The 19,977-nt window shown below is 42.6% G+C and overlaps 1 pseudogene across 1 annotated transcript in view; it reads right to left on the bottom strand.

Annotated features, from left to right (window-relative positions):
* Nucleotides 1-5,468: 5,468 nt before the first annotated feature.
* Nucleotides 5,469-19,977, bottom strand: part of LOC311135652 (seizure protein 6 homolog) — a 294,033-nt pseudogene continuing 279,524 nt past the window's right edge. Inside the window, exons 12-16 of the transcript in view lie at nucleotides 13,061-13,252; nucleotides 9,722-9,916; nucleotides 9,581-9,619; nucleotides 8,170-8,278; nucleotides 5,469-8,043 (exon numbers count right to left, since the gene is read on the bottom strand). The product of the transcript in view is annotated as a seizure protein 6 homolog (transcript). The remainder of the gene's footprint in view (nucleotides 8,044-8,169; nucleotides 8,279-9,580; nucleotides 9,620-9,721; nucleotides 9,917-13,060; nucleotides 13,253-19,977) is intronic.

The following is a 19,977-nucleotide window of genomic DNA, read 5'->3' as shown; positions in this document are numbered from 1 at the left end:
CAGAGGTACTCAACTCTTACCCTACGAGGTCCGGAGCCTGCTGGTTTTCTGTTCTACCTGATAATTCATTACACACACCTGTTGACCCAGGTCTAAATCTCTAATTAGAGGCGATCAATGAAAAAATCCAGTGGAACTGGCTTCGAGGTCCAGAGTTAAGTTTGAGGGGTGTAGAGAATCATTGTATACCGCTGTGAAATATATTTTCCATAAACCCCCCAAAAATGTATTTTCAGCTGTTTGAAGCTGGTGTACAAAACCTAAAGTAAAAGAGACTAAAACGAAACTTAGGAAAGGGAAGCATAGCAATAGCGCACATAACAGATCTACCGCTTCTTAGACTTGCTTTCAATGAGAATGACAGTATATAACACATTTCTATGTGAATTTGGTAGGGTTACCCAAAAAGTTACTTATTGCAACTTTAAAGGTACGATTTTGACCATATATGGTTAATTATGGGAGTTTTGAAACGCAAATAGCCAAGGTTGTGCATGAGTACTGAGGCTGCAAACAATTGTTATTTATCAATCAGTGGTGGCTGGAGGGAGGAGCTATAGGAGAACGGGCTCATTGTAATGGCTAGAGTGGAATGTGTGTGAGTGTATAAATATAATTGTAAAAACTGGAAAGTGTGATAAAATGTACAATGGAAACTCCCTCAAAGGCAAACTTGTGGCACCCACAATAACCTTCTGCTTTATTTATTCCTGTTTAAAAATGGCTGTGTCAGAGTGAAAAACTGTGGATAACTTTGTTATGAAATTGATTTAGTATCTGTTCATGGTGTCAATTACAGCTAATTCACAAGAAATTAAAAACAAACACATAGGTAAATAGATATCTTGCAAACTTTATTTCATGTTTCATTTATTATTCTCTTTTCCGTACCCAAAGAAAACACATGAAAAAATGATATAGGATACTATGGTATAAATACTATAGTATTCACTGTAGTGTTTTTACAGACTCAAGTCAGCAAAAAAACTACAGTGAATATTGTAGTATTAACTGTAATATACTGTAGTATTTACAGTTAGCTATAGTATATATTATAGTAATGAATTTTGTGTTTTTGTGGATTGTAGTATACTGTAGTATTTACTGTAGTGTTTTTGCGGACTGTGGTATACTGTAGTATTTACTATAGTGTTTTTGCAGATTGTAGTGTTTCTGCGGACATTACTGTAGTATTTACTATAGTATTTTTGTTTTATTATCTTTGACATAGAAGGTGAAACTTTCTCTTTGAGGAAATCTGCTGGAGAAATATTAAAAGAGCACATTTTCCATAACCTGTAGGTAGGTAGGACTGGGGTCTGAACAGATAGTTCATAGCTTCTGCTCTTTTCTATAACCTGTAAGGAACACAATAATATGGTCTATACTTGGCATGTAGGTTTCTCACTTATCGGTGGCACAAATTGGGATATAGTGAGGGGAATGGGCTGGGTATATGGAAATTAAATACTGTAGTGATATTGCGGACATTACTGTAGTATTTTGCGAATAATGCTGTAGTATTTACTATATTCTACAGTATACTACAACATTCTCTAGTAAGTACTACACGTTATAGGGACACTACAGTGTGTAGTATATAATTCCACAGTATACTACAGTTTACTACATAATTCTATAGTAGGTAATGTAGTATTCTATAGTAAACTGTAGTATTTTTTCATGTGGGAATTGACTGATTTACTCATCTGAAGATGCATTTCACATTTGTTTTGGACAATCAATGCACATTTCAGCAGGATATGACAGTTCTGTCAGATAAAGGTGGTCAATTTCTTGCAATCCTTTTTACACAAAGTGCATTCGGAAAGTATTCAGATCCCTTGACATTTTCCACATTTTGTTATGTTACAGCCTTATTCTAAAATTGATTAAATTAATTGTTTTCCTCATCAATCTACACACAATACCCCATAATGACAAAGCAAAAACAGGTTGTTAGAAATGTTTTGCAGATTTATAAAAAATAAAAAACACCCTTGGCTATGAGACTCGAAATTGAGCTCAGGTGCGTCCTTTTTCCATTGATCATCCTTGAGATGTTTCTACAACTTGACTGGAGTCCACCTGTGGGAAATTCAATTGATTGGACATGATTTGGAAAGGCACACACCTGTCTATATAAGGTCCCACAGTTGACGGTGCGTGTCAGAGCAAAAACCAAGTCATGAGGTTGAAGGAATTGTCCAAAGAGCTCCGAGACAGGATTGTGTCGAGGCACAGCTCTGGGGAAGGGTACCAAAAAAAGTCTGCAGCTTCATTGAAGGTCCCCAAGAACACAGTGGCCTCCATCATTCTTAAATGGAAGAAGTGTGGAACACCTACACTTTTCCTAGAGCTGGCCGCCCAGCCAAACTGAGCAATCGGGGAAGAAGGGCCTTGGTCAGGGAGGTGACCAAGAACCCGATGGTTACTCTGACAGAGCTCCGGAGTTCCTCTGTGGAGATGGGAGAACCTTCCAGAAGGAGAACCATCTCTGCAGCACTCCACCAATCAGGCTTTTAAGGTAGAGTGGCCAGACGGAAGCCACTCCTCAGTAAAATGCACTAAAGGACTCTCAGACCATGAGAAACAAGATTCTCTGGTCTGATGAAACCAAGATTTAACTATTTGGCCTGAATGCCAAGCGTCATGTCTGGAGGAAACCTTGTACCGTACCTACGGTGAAGCATGGTGGTGGTAGCATCATGCTGTGGGGATGTTTTTCAGCGGCAGGGACTGGGAGACTAGTTAGGATCGAGGGAAAGATGAACGGAGCAAAGTACAGAGAGATCCTTGATGACAACCTGCTCCAGAGCACTCAGGACCTCAGACTGGGGCGATGGTTCACCTTCCAACAGGACAACGACCCTAAGCACACAGCCAAGACAATGCAGGAGTGGCTTCAGGACAAGTATCTGAATGTCCTTGAGTGGCCTAGCCAGAGCCCGGACTTGAACCCGATGGAACATCTCTGGAGAGACCTGAAGTGAGCTGTGCAGCGACGCTCCCCATCCAACCTGACAGATTTTGAGAGGATCTGCAGAGAAGAATGGGAGAAACTCCCCAAATACAGGTGTGCCAAGCTTGTAGCGTCATACCCAAGAAGACTTGAGGCTGTAATCGCTGCCAAAGGTGCTTCAACAAAGTACTGAGTAAAGGGTCTGAATACTTATGTAAATGTTCTATTACAGTTTTTTTTTTTTTATACATGTGCAAAAATAAAAAACAGTTTTTGCTTTGTCATTATGGGGTATTGTTTGTAGATTGATGAGGGGAAAAAAACAATTTCATCCATTTTAGAATAAGGCTGTAATGTAACAAAATGCGGAAAAAGTCATGGGGTCTGAATACTTTCCGAATGCACTGTAGTCTAACTCTCGGGGGAATATTTCACAGTAATGCAGTTCTTTTAATTCAGATTTTGAGTAATAAAATATACACCCGCCTTACAACTTACTCTGAATGTACAATTTTTTGGGCAATCAATAGTTTGTACTATATAGAGAGACATAAGAGAAGAGACATAATGAAACCAAAGATGTGAGTAAATTTAACATTTATAGAGACAACGACAAAGATAAACAGTCAAAATAAAACCTGTTGTAACTTGCAAACTCAGATTGGACTGGATGGAATGTTTATTTTACAAAGAGAAGAAAAGTACACATAGTTTGAATATCTGACATGCTCTTTGATGTCAACAAGTGTTGTGGTTACAGTTCAATACTTTAAGCAGTCAATTTCTTGTGTGGAGAGACAGAAACTAATGAGAGCACTAACAAGGGCTGGTAGAGAGTGGCCCATGAGCATTCTTATGTACATGAAGTTTGTGTACATTACAGAACAGCACTTTGTAGAAGATGGGATTTTAGATGGCATTTTAGCACAGGACATGTCTTCATGGCCTCCTTTTCATTAAATTGATGCATACTCTCAAGAGAAAGCTGTTGGGATTTGACATTAGTTTAACCAAGGAGATAGTGGAGTATTTACCCACTCTATATCGGCCATGAAGGGGAGCTTAACACTGTGGCCTATACATTTCTCTGATGTATTTTATAGTTGTTTTAGCACAGGACATGTCTCAACAAAACAGTGAGTCAAATTTGAACAGAACGCTAATTTGGTTCCTCAAGTCTCAGACGCCCTCATATTAGACAGGCAGTTTATTTACGAAATTATATTAAAAAAAAAACATATAGCTATAGACATGGTTGGTGATATTATAGTAGCAAAAAAAAAAGATTCACTTAGGGTAAATGTGAAATTGATATTTGGACAATGTTCAGTCAACTGCGGGTCATAATGTATTTGTCATGTATATTGTATATTTCAAGACCTTTGCCAACTCATTAGCGGTACATTCGTTCTTCAGATTTATCATGTACAACTTCAAAACCTTAACCAATTAAACGTAACGTATCCCTCTCCCCCATAATGTAACCAGTCCTGGGCTTATGAAATAAACAGTGTACAAACACTAAAGAAAGGCCATCTGTGTTGAAGCTCTACAAAAATAACACCATGTTGATCCACCACCTTTACACAAACTTTGCAGCTCTGGTAGAAGTCCTCTGGAAAGATGGATATTTACAAAAAGCCCACAAAAAGGAGGGAATGAAGAGGAGTGAGGAATAGGAGCTGAAGTCATCGCAGGGAAGATGAGAGGTCCCAAAAAGCAACGGTTGAATTCCCCTCGCTGTAAGGTCTCTAAATGGTCACCTCATAATCTATTTTTTCCTGTGAAGACCAGACAAACACACTCATCAAAGGTTCTTACTGGGCAAAAGTTCTTACTCTGTGTCATAACACTTCAGTTCCTCAGTCATTTCACTGCCACCCCATACTTTACTTTCATTATCAACAGTGAGATGTTATGTAAAGGTATTTTCTTTCCCAATTAATGTTAATAGTAACTATTTGAGAGAGAGAGAGCGAGAGAGAGAAAGAGAAAAAGAGAGAGCAATGAAGTTAGTGAGGGTCAGGGAGCTCAGTGGTGAGTAACCCATTAACCCCACAAAGTGCTGACTGAAATGTTGACACCAGTTTGGTACAGTGGGTGCAGTGACAGGTGATACAGTGGGTGAGGTGGATATGAGGTGTGCTCTTTAAGATGGACAGTCGGCATCAGAAGAAGGCCTCACCTCATTGTTCTTTTGCAGGCAGCCAAGGAGGGACAGACAGACAGACAGACAGACAGACAGTCATTAGTAATCACAGAACACCTGCCAGGGCTCATGGGAGGAAGAGGAGGGCGAGGAGAGTATGGTCCAGTCAAAATGAAGTCCGGAACAGCATCCGCTCACGTCACACAGCCCAGTCTGAACACCTGCTTAACTAATAGGACATTCCCCCCACACAATATTTTGAATCAAGGGAGATCGTTTTTAAGAGCATGATATGCATCACTGTTACATTTGTAACAGAGTTGATGAATAGATTAACATAACACAATGATAGATATGGTGGCATCATGTTTATTACACATTGTGCCTGTGACATTTCACAACAAATCCAACACTTACATCAAATAAAGCAAATACGTTTAACTGACCAAATAAAAAACATATTTGTACACAAAATGATGTAGATATGAAGGACTCATGAACAAAGAAATGTGTAAACCAAGTACAATAATTATTGAGACTCAATGTCAAATCTAAGGGTTTTTAGTTGGTATTTGAAGTGCTCTGATAATGTTCTCAAGTGCAGAACATAAAAGTAATGTAAATACTAAGTGTAAATATAAATACTGTCTATTATTGCACATTGTCATTTGTTATAGCCCATGTGATTTAATACCCATTATTCATAAAAGGGTCCATATGTGTATACATTTCAAAAGAAATTCAAACTATACTGAACAAAAATATAAACGCAACATGTAAAGTGTTGGTCCCATGTTTCATGAGCTGAAATAAAATATCCCAGAAATGTTGCATATGCACAAAAAGCTGATTTCTCTAAAATGTTGTGCACACATTTGTTTACATCCCTATTAGTGAGCATTTCACCTTTGCCAAGACAATCCATCCAACTGACAGGAGAACATATCAAGAAGCTGAATAAACAGCATGATCATTACACAGGTGCACCTTGTCCTGGGGACAATAAAAGGCCACTCTAAAATGTGTAGTTTTCTCACACAACACAATGCCACAGATGTTTCAAGTTTTGAGGGAGCGTGCAGTTGGCATGCTGACTGCAGGAACGTCCACCAGAGATGTTGCCAGAGAATTTAATGTTCATTTCTCTACCAGAAGCCGCATCCAACGTCATTTTAGAGAATTTGGCAGTACGTCCAACCGGCCTCACAACCGCAGATAATGTGCAACCATGCCAGCCCAGGACCTCCACATCCGGCTTCTTCACCTGCGGGATCGTCTGAGACAAGCCATCCGGACAGCCGATGAAACTGTGGGTTTGCACATCCGAAGAATTTCTACAAAAACTGTCATAAACCTTCTCAGGGAAGCTCATCTGCGTGCTCGTCGTCCTCACCAGGGTCTTGACCTACTGCAGTGGGCAAATGCTCACCATCGATGGCCACTGGCATCCGTCAAGTGTGCTCTTCACGGATTAATCGCAGTTTCAACTGTACCGGGCAGATGGCAGACATCGTGTATGGCGTCATGTGGGCAAGCGGTTTGCTGATGTCAACTTTGTGAACAGAGTGCGCCATGGTGGCGGTGTGGTTATGGTATGGGCAGGCATAAGCTACAGAAAACGAACACAATTGCATTTTGTCGATGGCAATTTGAATACCATGACGAGATCCTGATGCCCATTGTCGTGCCATTCATCCGCCGCCATCACCTCATGCTTCAGCATGATAATGCACGGCCCCATGTCGCAAGGATCTGTACACAATTCCTGGAAGCTAAAAATGTCCCAGTTCTTCCATGGCCTGCATACCAGACATGTCACCCGTTGAGCATGTTTGGGATGCTCTGGATTGACGTGTACAACAGCGTATTTCAGTTCCAGACAATATCCAGCAGCTTCGCACAGCCATTGAAAAGGAGTGGGACAACATTCCACAGGCCACAATCAACAGCCTGGTCAACTCTATGAGAATCAGATGTGTTATGCTGCATGAGGCAAATGCTGGTCACACCAGATACTGAATGGTTTTCTGATCAATGTGCCTACTTTAAAAAAAAGAAGGTATCTGTGACCAACAGATGCATATCTGTATTCCCAGTCATGTGAAATCCATAGATTAGGGCCTGATGCATTTATTTCATTTAACTGATTTCTTATATGAACTGTAACTCAGTAAAACCTTTGAAATTGTTGCATGTTGCGTTTATATTTTTGTTCAGACTCAATGACTGCACAACTTAATCACATGTGAATGACATGATAATGACACAATGATGGATGAGCTTTAAAGTGTCTTTGAAGCTGACACTGATATTAAGGATTTTAACATAAATATTTTTCACCCCCTTCATACAATATTACATTCATCATCTCTCCAGGAACATAGTCAGAACAGAAGCACTTTGTCAAGCTCAAAATTGCAAATGTAAGGTCATCACAAATGTAAACGCATCTGTGTACTACATCTGCCCCCTATCCAGTCCACTGATGGAGTGCTTTTGCAGTCCTATTGATCCACTGAAAATGGATGTGATACTCATGCAAAAACACATATTTTAGAGCTTTAAAACTAAGTAGACTGTAGAGCTTCCAAACTTCAAAGCTAAGTAGTAGACCTCGAGAGCCAGATGGTTGGTACTTGTGCTTGTCTGCATTCAACACAAGACCACAAATTGAGAGGCTCAGCTCTGGTGGCTAGGGTGGAAGATGGTGCCCTCTGCTGGTAAGACATGAGATGACAGGCAGGCAGATGGCGATGAGATGGATCAGGACAGGACAATGGTATTCTGGGAGTCCACATCTCGGAGATTCATGTGCATGACATCCGTACTTACTCCTGTATCATAGATTGGGTTGTTGAAGGCTGACTCCTCTGTCATGTTGTCATACGGTGGCAAGGATGATGTTGGCATTCTGATGGTCTTCCCCTGAAGTCTGAGAGGGACAGAGAGACACACAAGCACTCTTGTACAGAGTCTCAACTGCTCTGAGGCATTTAACTAAATTAGCAATTGATGAGTGTTATGTAGTTACTTCCCTATCTCTCATTCTCATACTCACTTTGCAAAGTAGAGGTAAATCCCTAGGATGACTACCAACACAACCGCAGCAGGAATCAGAAAGGCGATGGCAATGTTGGTTCCCTCCATATCGTAGTCAGGACTAGCAACTGAAAAGAAACATGAAACATGCATAACTAGAAATGACCTGAAATAAGTACAGCATAAGTGCTCTATATATACAAAAGTATGTGGATACGGCTATTTCAGCCACACCCGTTGTTGACAGGTGTATAAAATCGAACACACAGCCATGCAATCTCCATAGACAAACATTGGCAGTAGAATGGCCTTACTGAAGAGCTCAGTAACTTTCAACGTGGCACCGTCATAGGATGCCACCTTTCCAACAAGTCAGTTCGTCAAATTTCTGCCCTGCTAGAGCTGCCACGGTCAACTATAAGTGCTGTTATTGTTATTGTGAAGTGGAAATGTCTAGGAGTAATAAAGGCTCAGCCGCGAAGTGGTAGGCCACACAAGCTCACAGAACGGGACTGCTGAGTGCTGAAGTGCATAGCGCATAAAAATCATCTGTCCTCGGTTGCAACACTCACTACCGAGTTCCTCTGGAAGCAACGTCAGCACAATAACTGTTCGTCGGGAGCTTCATGAAATGGGTTTCCATGGTCGAGCAGCCACACACAAGCCTAAGATCACCATGCGCAATGCCAAGCGTCGGCTTGAGTGATGTAAAGCTTGCCGCCATTGGACTCTGAAGCAGTGGAAATGCGTTCTCTGGAATGATGAATCACACTTCACCATTTGGCAGTCTGACGGACTAATCTGGGTTTGGCGGATGCTAAGAGAACGATACCTGCCCAAATGCATAGTGCCCACTGTAAAGTTTGGTGGAGGAGGAATAATGGTCTGGGTTTCATGGTTCAGGCTCCTTAGTTCCAGTGAAAGGAAATCTTAACGCTACAGCATACAATTACTTTCTGGACGATTCTATGCTTCCAACTTTGTGGCGACAGTTTGGGGAAGGCCTTTCCTGTTTCAGCATGACAATGCCCCCATGCACAAAGCGAGGTCCATACAGAAATAGTTTGTCGAGATCGGTGTAGAAGAACTTGACCTGCCTGCACAGAGCCCTGACCTGAACCCCATTGAACACCTTTGGGATGAATTGGAACGCCAACTGCGAGCCAGTCCTAATCATCCAACATAAGTGCCCGCCTCACTAATGCTCTTGTGGCTGAAGTCCCCGCAGCAATATTCCAACATCTAGTGGAAAGCCTTCCCAGAAGAGTGGAGACTGTTATAGCAGCAAACTCCATATTAATGCCTATGATTTTGGAAAAAGATGTTCGCCGAGCAGGTGTCCACATACTTTTGGTCATGTAGTGTATATCTCCTAATGGCATCATAATACTTCACACTGTGGTTACAATTAGCTGATATACTGTACTTACCATCCAACTTGCGCTCATTCAAATACTGCAAAGAGGATGCTGGAAAAAAAGAAAAACAATTACCCTGATCATTTTACACATCATGGAACTGGGCATCATAAGTTATTAGAAGTTGAGACATGTTGTGTGCAGACAGTGTACCTCTACAGGTGGGTGGTGTGCTGCTCCACTGTGATGGGTGTCCAGGGACACAGCGGATGGTGGGCTCCCCCTGCAGCTCATAGCTGGTACGGCAGGAGAAGCTCAGGGTCTCCCCTGCCTGGTAGAAGGCTTTCTCTGAGCTCTGCACGCTGGTGGAGGGGGCACCAGGGTTCCTGCAGGGCTCGTACTTCTCAGCTGCCAGGACACACAGTCAGACACACACCATGGCTGTCACTATGGTTGTCTCTATATTTCTTAGACAGCAGAGTACACTTATTACATGTATAATTTCTAACATCAGTACAGCTTGCCACCACTTACTTACACAAGGCAGCTACAGGTCTGCCATATTAAAGGAAACACTTCAGTAAATGAGGGATACAAAGTATATTGAAAGCAGGTGCTTCCACACAGGTGTGGTTTCTGAGTTAATTAATCCCTAAGAGTATATTGACGCACCGGTGTGTCAATCTAATTAACATAATAAAACATCCCCATAGAAATCTGTCAGTTTAAACTAGAGATATCAGTTTTTTTTGCCTGGGCTGCGTCTCAATCCACCCTTCCGCATCTGTGGTGGAAAGTGGCAGAGCTAGAGCGGTGACATCCCGAAAATCGGTCTTCTCACAAAAACGTCTGTTTGGCCTACTAACTAATATGACCCCTCTATGGAAAGATGAGACTCACGAACACGATGGTGTTCTCCGTTTTGCTCTACGACCCACCACAAGCATCACGGGACTCGTCTGAAGGTAACCCATACAAATCAATGGAAGTATGGAGGTAGTTTTGTGAAAACAAATATAAGGGGTTAAATATGTGTAAAAAATATTTATATATATATATTTCCTGAGCTTTCTTATATCTCCTAGATATAGGACAGACACTTAAAAACCTTGTTCCATATGATTCATTTTTTTACTGTCTTTTTTTTTTGCCATTTATGAATGCGTTATTCAATGTGTTTATATGGGCTATAGTAATAAAGGCCAAATTCAATATGTTATGAAATATTTTTTCTATATTTTATTTTGATACCTAAAGGAGTCAAAAATTCAAAATCAAATACAGTGTGGGAAAAAAGTATTTGATCCCCTGCTGATTTTGTACGTTTGCCCACTGACAAAGACATGATCAGTCTATAATTTTAATGGTAGGTTTATTTGAACAGTGAGAGACAGAATAACAACAAAGAAATCCAGAAAAACCCATGTCAAAAATGTTATAAATTGATTAGCATTTTAATGAGGGAAATACGTATTTGACCCCTCTGCAAAACATTACTTAGTACTTGGTGGCAAAACCCTTGTTGGCAATCACAGAGGTCAGACGTTTCTTGTAGTTGGCCACCAGGTTTGCACACATCTCAGGAGGGATTTTGTCCCACTCCTCTTTGCAGATCTTCTCCAAGTCATTAAGGTTTTGAGGCTGACGTTTGGCAACTCAAACCTTCAGCTCCCTCCACAGATTTTCTATGGGATTAAGGTCTGGAGACTGGCTAGGCCACTCCAGGACCTTAATGTGCTTCTTCTTGAGCCACTCCTTTGTTGCCTTGGCCGTGTGTTTTGGGTCATTGTCATGCTGGAATTCCCATCCACGACCCATTTTCAATGCCCTGGCTGAGGGAAGGAGGTTCTCACCCGAGATTTAACGGTACATGGCCCCGTCCATCGTCCCTTTGATGCGGTGAAGTTGTCCTGTCCCCTTAGCAGAAAAACACCCCCAAAGCATAATGTTTCCACCTCCATGTTTGATGGTGGGGATGGTGTTCTTGGGGTCATAGGCAGCATTCCTCCTCCTCCAAACACAGCGAGTTGAGTTGATGCCAAAGAGCTCGATTTTGGTCTCATCTGACCACAACACTTTCACCCTGTTCTCCTCTGAATCATTCAGATGTTCATTGCCAAACTTCAGACGGCCCTGTATATGTGCTTTCTTGAGCAGGGGGACCTTGCGGGCACTGCAGGATTTCAGTCCTTCATGGCGTAGTGTGTTACCAATTGTTTTCTTGGTGACTATGGTCCCAGCTGCCTTGAGATCATTGACAAGATCCTTCCGTGTAGTTCTGGGCTGATTCCTCAACGTTCTCATGATCATTGCAACTCCACAAGGTGAGATCTTGCATGGAGCCCCAGGCCGAGGGAGATTGACAGTTATTTTGTGTTTCTTCCATTTGCGAATAATCGCACCAACTGTTGTCACCTTCTCACCAAGCTGCTTGGCGATGGTCTTGTAGCCCATTCCAGCCTTGTGTAGGTCTACAATCTTGTCCCTGACATCCTTGGAGAGCTCTTTGGTCTTGGCCATGGTGGTGAGTTTGGAATCTGATTGATTGATTGCTTCTGTGGACAGGTGTCTTTTATACAGGTAACAAGCTGAGATTAGGAGCACTCCCTTTAAGAGTGTGCTCCTAATCTCAGCTCGTTACCTGTACAAAAGACACCTGGGAGCCAGAAATCTTTCTGATTTGAGAGGGGGTCAAATACTTATTTCCCTCATTAAAATGCAAATCAATTTATAACATTTTTGACATGGGTTTTTCTGGATTTTGTTGTTGTTATTCTGTCTCTCACTGTTCAAATAAACCTACCATTAAAATTATAGACTGATCGTTTCTTTGTCAGTGGGCAAACATACAAAATCAGCAGGGGATTAAATACTTTTTTCCCTCACTGTAGCTAAATGATCCATGCTATGACCATCTTAAAACAATTCCATATGTTAGTTTAATGGCTTAGACTTTTAGAGGTTAAGCAATGAACATCCCATCATGTATAAAAATGCCCAGTTGGCCATTATTTTGGCTACCATGGCTAGAAGAAGAGATCTCAGTGACTTTGAAAGAGGGGTCTCAAAGGAGCATAGCGGGTTTAAAGGGTGTGTGTGAGTCACCAGATCTCAACCCATTTGAACACTTATGGGAGATTCTGGAGCGGCGCCTTAGACAGCATCTTCCACCACCATCAACAAAAAACACAAAATCATGCATCATCTTCCTCTCAATAGATCATTCTCCAACAAGGCCACCTTTTATCTGAGGCAGGGAGCAAGCAGGTAGGGCTGAAAGGTCATCAATGCTATTAGAGGGCTTCTAGAAATTGCATGAAAGAAATCAGCATGTCCTCAGGCTAAATCTTTGCTGAACGTACTGAGAACATCCACAAGGTCCTCTGGCACAGAGTTCTCTGAGTTATCTAAAGGAATACTGCTGACTCTTTGAAAAACAGTGCTGATTGTTAGAGAGGAGGACGACTATCCTGGTTGAATAAAAGAAACAACACTGTGTGTGTGTGTGCGTGCGTGTGTGTGTATTTGACCAGATATAGTTTCCCGACTTACGGTTACACTTGGGCAGCCTCTCGCTCCACTTGGGGTTGGCTGAGTCTCTGTTGTAGCAGGTGAGCAGTGTGCTTCCAGACAGGGAGTATCCCTTATTACACACATACTGCACCGTCGATCCCACCATGAAGCGTGATCCCGTCACCATCCTCCGACTGTGCTCCACGTTCCCCGGGTCAGGACACGTCATCACTGATTACACAGACACAACCAGGCAGAAAACAGGCAAATGGATAACCACTCCAATGCATAACCACTACAGTACAGTACATTAACGATCATCATTATCAGTCACACCACATGTTATCAACAGTGGTTCACTCAATAAAGCACCAGTCTCATACAATAACCCAGTAGATGACACAGAGCCTTCTAATTGAATATCTAGGTCATAAAAAATTAACATGGGTGGATATTGAAGCCATTCAGGCGTTGCAGCCCACAGCCCAGGGGACCTCCCCACATAAAACATTATTACAGTTTACTATAGAATACTAGTATACTTACTATAGAATTATGTAGTAATCTGTAGTATACTGTATAATACTATACTACACACTGTAGTATCCCTTGATCATGTGTAGTAAATTTGTAGTAAACTGTAGAATACTATAGTAAATACTACAGTATTATCCCCCCAAAAACACTGTAGTAAATACTACATAAATGTCTGCAAAATCACTACACTTATTTAAATATAATAAATACTGCAGTATTTCATTTCCATATACAATGGGGAAAAAAAGTGTCAGTGTGGAATGTGGATGTGGTGCAGGAATCAGGCGCAGGACAGAGGCTTCGTCTAACAGGCTTTAGTCACGAAAAACAAACGGGCCACAACAAGAGCCGGAGTCAAAAAGAAATTACGCACACACTGCGTAAAAACACTAGCACCAAAAATAGCGTGCACACAAGTGCGGAAATCTCTCTCCAAACAATGGAGGAAACAAACACTGCACCTTCTGACGGGTGAACAATTACACACAACACAAGACTCAAACAACGAGAACTTATAGGACACATAACAAGCACAAAACGGAAACAGGTGTACCAAAAAGACTAAACCAAACAAACATCGAAAACATACAACGGTGGCAGCTAGTACTCCGGGGACGACGACCGCCTAAGCCTGCCCGAACAAGGAGGAGGAGCAGCCTCGGCCGAAACCGTGACAAAAAGTATTTAGTCAGCCACCAATTGTGCAAGTTCTCCCACTTAAAAAGATGAGAGAGGCCTGTAATTTTCATCATAGGTACACGTCAACTATGACAGACAAATTGAGAAAAAGAAATCCAGAAAATCACATTGTAAGATTTTTTATGAATTTATTTGCAAATTATGGTGGAAAATAAGTATTTGGTCACCTACAAACAAGCAAGATTTCTGGTTCTCACAGACCTGTAACTTATTCTTTAAGAGGCTCCTCTGTCCTCCACTCGTTACCTGTATTAATGGCACCTGTTTGAACTTGTTATCAGTATAAAAGACACCTGTCCACAACCTCAAACAGTCACACTCCAAACTCCACTATGGCCAAGACCAAAGAGCTGTCAAAGGACATCAGAAACAAAATTGTAGACCTGCACCAGGCTGGGAAGACTGAATCTGCAATAGGTAAGCAGCTTGGTTTGAAGAAATCAACTGTGGGAGCAATTATTAGGAAATGGAAGACATACAAGACCACTGATAATCTCCCTCGATCTGGGGCTCCACGCAAGATCTCACCCTGTGGGGTCAAAATGATCACAAGAACGGTGAGCAAAAATCCCAGAACCACACGGGGGGACCTAGTGAATGACCTGCAGAGAGCTGGGACCAAAGTAACAAAGCCTACCATCAGTAACACACTACGCCGCCAGGGACTCAAATCCTGCAGTGCCAGACGTGTCCCCCTGCTTAAGCCAGTACATGTCCAGGCCCGTCTGAAGTTTGCTAGAGTGCATTTGGATGATCCAGAAGAGGATTGGGAGAATGTCATATGGTCAGATGAAACCAAAATATAACTTTTTGGTAAAAACTCAACTCGTCGTGTTTGGAGGACAAAGAATGCTGAGTTGCATCCAAAGAACACCATACCTACTGTGAAGCATGGGGGTGGAAACATCATGCTTTGGGGCTGTTTTTCTGCAAAGGGACCAGGACGACTGATCCGTGTAAAGGAAAGAATGAATGGGGCCATGTATCGTGAGATTTTGATTGAAGACCTCCTTCCATCAGCAAGGGCATTGAAGATAAAACGTGGCTGGGTCTTTCAGCATGACAATGATCCCAAACACACCGCCCGGGCAACAAAGGAGTGGCTTCGTAAGAAGCATTTCAAGGTCCTGGAGTGGCCTAGCCAGTCTCCAGATCTCAACCCCATAGAAAATCTTTGGAGGGAGTTGAAAGTCTGTGTTGCCCAGCGACAGCCCCAAAACATCACTGCTCTAGAGGAGATCTGCATGGAGGAATGGGCCAAAATACCAGCAACAGTGTGTGAAAACCTTGTGAAGACTTACAGAAAACGTTTGACCTGTGTCATTGCCAACAAAGGGTATATAACAAAGTATTGAGAAACTTTTGTTATTGACCAAATACTTATTTTACACCATAATTTGCAAATAAATTCATTAAAAATCCTACAATGTGATTTTCTGGATTGTTTATTCTAGTCTGTCATAGTTGACGTGTACCTATGATGAAAATTACAGGCCTCTCTCATCTTCTTAAGTGGGAGAACTTGCACAATTGGTGGCTGACTAAATACTTTTTTCCCCCACTGTACCCTGCCCATTCCCCTCCCCCGTATCCCAATTTCTGTAAAAACCTACATGCCAAGTATAGACCATATATTGTGTTCCCATATAGGTTATAGAAAAGAGCAGAAGCGCTAAACCCTCCATTCAAAACCCAGTCCTACCTACCTACATGTTATGGAAAATGTGCTCTTTTAGTATTTCAACAGTAGGTTTCCTGAAGGAGAAAGCCCCACACGTATATGTCAACGATAAAACAAAAACACTATAGTAAATACTACAGTAATGTCACAAATCACTACAGTAAATATTACAGTATACTACAGTTCGCAAAAACTACAGTAGATACTACAGTATACTACAGTCCGCAAAAACACTACAGTAAATACTACATTACATTACAGTCTGCAAAAACACTACAGTAATTACTATGGTATATACACTACATGACCAAAAGTATGTGGAAACTTGCTCGTCGAAAATCTCATTCCAAAATCATGGGCATTAATATGGAGTTGGTCCCCCCTTTGCTGCTATAATAGCCTCCACTCATCTGGGAAGGCTTTCCACTAGCTGCGGGGACTTGCTACCATTCAGCCACAAGAGCATTAGTGAGGTCGTGCACTGATGTTGGGCGATCAGGCCTGGCTCGCAGTCGGCGTTCCAATTAATCCCAAAGGTGTTCCATGGGGTTGAGGTCAGGGCTCTGTGCAGGCAATGAAGTTCTTCCTTCCTGATCTCGACAAACCATTTCTGTATAGACCTCGCTTTGTGCACGGGGGCATTGCCATGCTGAAACAGGAAAGGGCCTTCCCCAAACTGTTGCCACAAAGTTGAAAACACGGAATCGTCCTAGAATGTCATTGTGTATATTGTAGCGTTAAGATTTCCCTTCACTGGAACTAAGGGGCCTAGCCTGAACCAGACCATTATTCCTCCTCCACCAAACTTTACAGTTGGCACTATGCATTGGGGCAGGTAGCATTCTCCTGGCATCCGCTAAACCCAGATTCCTCCATCGGACTGTCAGATGGTGAAGCGAGATTCACCATCTGCTGAAATTTGACGTACTGACTTGTTGGAAAGGTGGCATCCTATGGCGGTGCCACGTTGAAAGTCACTAAGCTCTTTAGTAAGGCCATTCTACTGCCAATGTTTGTCTATGGAGATTGCATGACTATGCGCTCTATTTTATACACCTGTCAGCAAAGGGTGTGGCTGAAACAGCCGAATCCACAAATTTGAAGGGGTGTCCACATACTTTTGTATATATAGTGTATTACTATTTTTTTACTACAGGATTTATACTATAGTAAACTGTAAATACCACAGTAAATAATACAGTATTCACTCTGGATACATTCAGTAACATGATAAGAATATTTCTGGAAAATATGGGGTAGGTGCAACATAAGACAAAAAAATGACAAGGGTTTGAGTGAGAGGACTAACTGGTGTCTCAAAGTGGCCACACACCTCTCCAAAGTGTGCACAGTTCCTAAGGAATTTCAATACACTTTTATGACGGAAAAAAGTCTGAACAAAAATATAAACGCGACATGTAAAGTGTTGGTCCCATGTTTTATGAGCTGAAATAAAAGATCACTGAAATTTTCCGCGCAGAAAAAGCTTATTTCTAAAAAAGAAATGGCACAAATTTGTATACATCCCTGTTAGTGAGCATTTCTCCTTTGCCAAGATAATCCATCCACCTGACAGGTGTGGCATATCAAGAAGCCTTGTGCTGGGGACAATAAAAGGCCACTCTAAAATGTGCAGTTTTGTCACACAACACAATGCTACAGATTACTCATGTTTTGAGGGAGAGTGCAATTGGCATGCTGACTGCAGGAATGTCCACCAAAGCTGTTGCCAGATAATTGAATGTTCATATCTCTACCATAAGCTGATTCCAAAGTCATTTATTTTTATTTGGCAGTACGTCCAACCGGCCTCACAACCGCAGACCCCGTGTAACCACGCCAGCCCAGGACGTCCACATCCGGCTTCTTGACCTGCAGGATCGTCTGACACCAGCCACCCGGACAGCTCATGAAACTCTGGGTTTGCACAACTGAAGAATTTCAGAAACCATCTCAGGGAAGCTCATCTGCGTGCTCGTCGTCCTCACCAGGGTCTTGACCTGACTGCAGTGGGCAAATGCTCACCATCGATGGCCACTGGCATCCGTCAAGTGTGCTCTTCACGGATTAATCGCAGTTTGAACTGTACCGGGCAGATGGCAGACATCGTGTATGGCGTCATGTGAGCAAGCGGTTTGCTGATGTCAACTTTGTGTACATAGTGCCCCATGGTGACGGTGGGGTTATGGTATGGGCAGGCATAACCTATGGACAATGAACAAAATTGAATTTTATCGATGGCAATTTGAATGCACAGAGATACCATGACGAGATCCTGAGGCCCATTGTCAACCGGACGGGACCACCTAGTGTTGACATGGAGCCCCGCCGATCCTACACGACTGGTCTGCCGACGAAATCGTCTGATGTGGTTACGACGACGTCGACCACGAAGATTCCATCTGCTAGCCCCGGCCCGCTAGCACACGCTAGCCGTGGCCTCTTACCTGCTAGTGCTTTAGCAGCCTCCGAACTATCCTATTGCTGTTCACCGGACCTTATGATAACTCAGCTATACAGCTGATGTCTGCTGGACTGTTCCTTTTTACGGTACTACATCCTGTTTATGTTTAGCCTCAGCCCAAACATGGTTAGCTTATTGTTGTTTCGGTTATTTCTAATTGTACTATTTCACTGTAGATCCCCCAGCCCAGCTAAACCTGCCTTAGATAGCTCCTTTGTCCCACCCCCCATACACGCAGAGACCGACTCAATTGATGCCTCTAGTGATACTATCTCTTTCATTGTTACCCAACGCTTAGGTTTACCTACCAGGTACAACCCTAAATCCGTAAACATGGGTACCCTCATAGATATCATCCTGACTAACATACCCTCTAAATACACCTCAGCTGTCTTCAACCAGGATCTCAGCGATCACTGCCTTATTGCCTGCGTCCGTAACGGGTCCGCGGTCAAACGACCACCCCTCATCACTGTCAAACGCTCCCTAAAACACTTTAGCGAGCAGGCCTTCCTAATTGACCTGGCCCAGGTATCCTGGATGGATATAGATCTCATTCCGTCAGTAGAGGATGCCTGGTTGTTCCTTAAAAGTAATTTCCTCTCAATCTTAAATAAACATGCCCCATTCAAAAAATACGGAACTAAGAACCGATATAGCCCCTGGTTCTCCTCAGACTTGACTGCCCTTGACCAGCACAAAAACATCCTGTGGCGTACTGCATTAGCATCAAATAGCCCCCGCGATATGCAACTTTTCAGGGAAGTTAGGAACCAATATACACAAGCAGTCAGGAAAGCAAAGGCAAACTTTTTCAAACAGAAATTTGCATCCTATAGCACTAACTCCAAAAAGTTTTGGGACACTGTAAAGTCCATGGAGAATAAGAGCACTTCCTCCCAGTTGCCCACTGCACTGAGGCTAGGAAACACTATCACCACCGATAAATCTACAATAATCGAGAATTTCAACAAGCATTTTGCTACAGCTGGCCATGCTTTCCATCTGGCTACCACTACCCCGGCCACCAACTCTGCACCCTCCGCTGAAACTTGCCCATGCCCCCCCCGCTTCTCCTTCACACAAATTCAGACAGCTGACGTTTTGAAAGAGCTGCAAAATCTGGACCCCTACAAATCAGCTGGGCTAGACAATCTGGACCCTTTCTTTCTAAAACTAGCCGCCGAAATTGTCGCAACCCCTATTACTAGTCTGTTCAACCTCTCTTTCATAACGTCTGAGATCCCCAGAGATTGGAAAGCTGCCGCGGTTATCCCCCTCTTCAAAGGGGGTGACACTCTAGATCCAAACTGCTACAGACCTATATCCATCCTGCCCTGCCTTTCGAAAGTATTTGAAAGCCAAGTTAACAAACAGATCACCGACCATTTCGAATACCACCGTACCTTCTCCGCTATGCAATCCGGTTTCCGAGCTGGTCATGGGTGCACTTCAGCCACGCTCAAGGTCCTAAACGATATTATAACCGCGATTGATAATAGACAGTACTGTGCAGCCGTCTTCATCGACCTGGCCAAGGCTTTCGACTCTGTCAACCACCGCATTCTTATTGGC

The sequence above is a fragment of the Coregonus lavaretus genome, assembly GCF_964263955.1.
Source record: "Coregonus lavaretus genome assembly, chromosome: 10".
NCBI classification, from domain to species: Eukaryota; Metazoa; Chordata; class Actinopteri; order Salmoniformes; family Salmonidae; genus Coregonus; species Coregonus lavaretus.
Note: the sequence above shows the minus strand (reverse complement) of the source record. Positions and strands in the feature narration are given on the sequence as shown.